Raw genomic sequence first — 3,446 nt, 5'->3', positions numbered from 1 at the left:
GGTAGACCATATGCTGCTGCTGATGTTATGATTCCTATGAAAGGGGTTGTGTTGTGATAAGGGAATTTCAGCGAAGTTGTTCGACGAAACCCACTATCGCACATGGACAGGGAAGGTCACCGACCAACAAGAAAGTCGTTCCAGCTCTGACTCTTCGGTTTCATGAATCATCCAAATCGGATGCTCGGTACGGGATGAGTTCTTTGGGCATAATACGTTCTACTCCTTTGTTCGACACTGATTATCAAGGGTTTGCACCTTTGTATCATTACGGGAGGGCCTGCTTCACCCGGAGAAATGAAGAATGGGGACAAGGCTACCATGGAGAGCCAAGCTCAAGCATGCCAAAACAACAACAAGCTAGCGTTAATCAGACTTCTCATCCTTATGGTGCAGTGCCACCTTGTTATGGAAACTTTGACAAGCAGTCTACGGCACCTAAACAAACAACCGCTAGTGAGGATTCCTCCTCCTATTGATTGGGTTAAGCTCCATTCATGGCATTTAGAGCTTCTTCAGGTAACCAATGAGATTCCTAGTTCCAACTGCCTCTTCCATCTGCGTAGTCCCAGATTTGAGAGTCCATTTCCTCAGCTGGTATAGTGCCCAAAGCGCAGGCTAACAACGGTTGGTCCCCTATCCATAGATCTTTCCAGAACTTTATTGTTTTCCCATCTCCCACAATCTACTTAGTTCCTTTCTTCAGCAACTCTTGACCCCTGAGAACGCTCCTCCATGTATATGAAGACTTAGAAGTGGCCTTGCATTCCAGCAAACTGGAATTCTGTGGATACTTCCCTTTTAGCACTGCTGCCCATAATGAGTCTGGTTCAGAGAGGATTTTCCGTCCCATACGTGCCATGGAGGCAGTGTTGACCTTGCTCATGCTCCTTAGGCCTAGGCCCCTTCCTTTTTTGCTTTACACACCTTATCCCAAGCCACTAAATCTTTCCTCTTTTTGTTATCCTTGTTTCCCCACACAAATCTGCTGTTTCTCCTATCTATTTCCTGGTTTATGGCTTCCGGAATACCCGTTGTTTGCATGGTGTATACAGGTATAGCAGAGGTTAGAGACTGAACCAGCAATGTTCTTCCAGCCATAGACAACTGCTCTGCCTTCCATCCAGCCAACCTATCTTGCACTTTTTCGAGTATGTGGTAGTAAGTAGTTTTAGAGACCCTCTTGTGTATGAGGGTACTCCCAGGTACTTGCCCCGCTCGCTTTCTTGTAATGCCTCTAGATAACAAACGCTAATCCGCAAGCGCCGAACCATACATAAAGTTGGAAGCCATTCCTAAAGCGCAAGCGAGTTCCCCCAAGCGGCGTAAACCGGCGCAAACAAACGAGCAGACCCTTTCTTCTGCAAGGTCGGACAGATTCCGACTTTAGCAAGGTACGCCAAAGTAAGTAAAGAACAGATCTTACTTTATGGTAGGTTCAGTAAAAGCAAAAAAGATCAGATACACAAAGACGAAAAAGAGAGAGTTTCTAATCCAACAGCGAGCAAGACTGACTGCCAGCCCTGAAGAAAACATTAGAGCTCGAGGACCCCGAGGAGGAAGACTTAAAAAGACCTATAAGGGCTTTTATAAAGCAAAGCCTTTTAGGAAGTTTGAAAGATAAGATAACGATATTGTAATGGTCTTTCTATACCCCCTATCCTTATCCCCATCCCCGGAACAGTAGCTATAACACCGTAGGCGAGGGCCCCCCTCCAGCTCTGATTCACCTCCGGGGGGTTCTTAGGGGGGAAGAAAACTCTCTGCAGTTTATAGAACCTTTAGTTGCCTCAGAAACTGAATTAGTGCATCTAGCCCCGAATAAGGCAAGGAAAGGAGCTGCGGCTAGCGCAGGAAGAGAGAATAGATCCTTCTTTTCTCCTTGCACTAAGAAGCTTGTTAACCCTCTCTGAAGTGAGTGAAGGGACCCATGGGTATTGGGCCCGAACGGTATAACAAGCAACTTAGCGCTTTCCTTGTATGCAAAACTAAAAAAAAAGGAAATCTTGTTGCTCTTACTCTTAGGACTCTAAGCAGAAGTCCTTTATTTACTATTAGCAGCTAAAGGAAGTATGTTTGAGATAGTAGAGTTGGACTAATCTTCCTTGTAGGTATCTCTTTAGTTCCCCGTCCCGCCATTCCTGACTTGCGGCTAGGGATCAAAATGGAATTCCAAAAAAAAGATAAGAAGGAAGACTCTTAGTTGTTGAATGCGAGTCACTACATAGGTGGAATTTGATAAGCTCCTTTAGGCCCGGCTAGCCCGTAGAGTCTTAGGGGTTTTCCCACTTTCCCTGACGCAAGGTCGGGGTCTTTACGAATAGGACAAATATACACCAACCCTTTGAAGGATGAGGTTCCAGTTCGCCATTCCTATTATTTATAGGCTTCCAGTCTCCTCAGAAGTCCGCTCTTCTATCTTCGCAGAATTCACCTGGGTCTCTTACTCACCTTCGCGTCTAGGGCATGATGTCTTTATTTAAGATGTCAATCAATCGTCTTGTTATTCTCAATCAACTCTTCCAGGCCTCTCTACGGGATTGGAAGAAGGAGCTTTCACCCAAATGAGTTAGAGTTCCTCCGAACCGTGTCATTCTCGAAGTATGGCACAACACTCTGTCGAAAACACGAGGCGGGAGTGCGTCGAAGCATGAATTGACCTAGCGACGTGAACCTGGGGTAAGGTGCACTAGCGAGCGACTTCCTTCTCCAATAATGCCGCTATCATGCGCGAAGCGAAGCTTGATAGGAGCCCGAGCTAAGAGAATAGAGCAAACTCGACGTCACAAAACCAGGGGTAGATCGCTTAAGGGAGCAACTCGAGATAGATGCAAGATTCTTTCTCCTGCCCTTCACTTAGAAAGAAAAGTCCATTTTTCAGCACGCACTAATTCCTACCTACGTTTTGTCGGTCGAATAGCCTTCTTGTGTGACCTTCAAAGCCTGATTAATGTGCCTTAAAGCGCTTTTGTGCTTCGCGTCGAGCCTTGTTGAGTTTTGCTATTATAAGGGGATGATGTATGGTACCACTCAATGCCAGCCCCAAGCGGGCTTTAGCGCTTGCTCGCCAAAGCATGAACCGATCCAGCTGTAACGTCAACTACAGCAGTGGAGGCACAGTAAGCCAATTCTCCCGACATTGGGTCAAGATACGAAACTTCAAAGACTTGGTTCTGGTTTTATACCCTCCGACCTTCTTCGGAATTGAGCTCTGACTTTCCTTGCCCATCCTTTTCGGCGGCTTGTCGGACTACGTCCGAGGAGGCGTCGGTGAATACGGCTGTCATGTATCTTGATGGTTCAGCCAAGTTCTGGTGGCGGACCAAAAGACGTAAAGAACGCGAAGCGTGAAGTGCAATTAGATCTATTTTGAGGACGAGTTTAAGGCAGAATGGAGGGTTCCTGCCCGGTTGTGGTCCGACATGTTGATGAGCCTGAAGCAAATA

This window comes from Citrus sinensis, mitochondrion (assembly GCF_022201045.2).
Source record: "Citrus sinensis mitochondrion, complete genome".
Taxonomy (NCBI): Eukaryota; Viridiplantae; Streptophyta; class Magnoliopsida; order Sapindales; family Rutaceae; genus Citrus; species Citrus sinensis.
Note: the sequence above shows the minus strand (reverse complement) of the source record.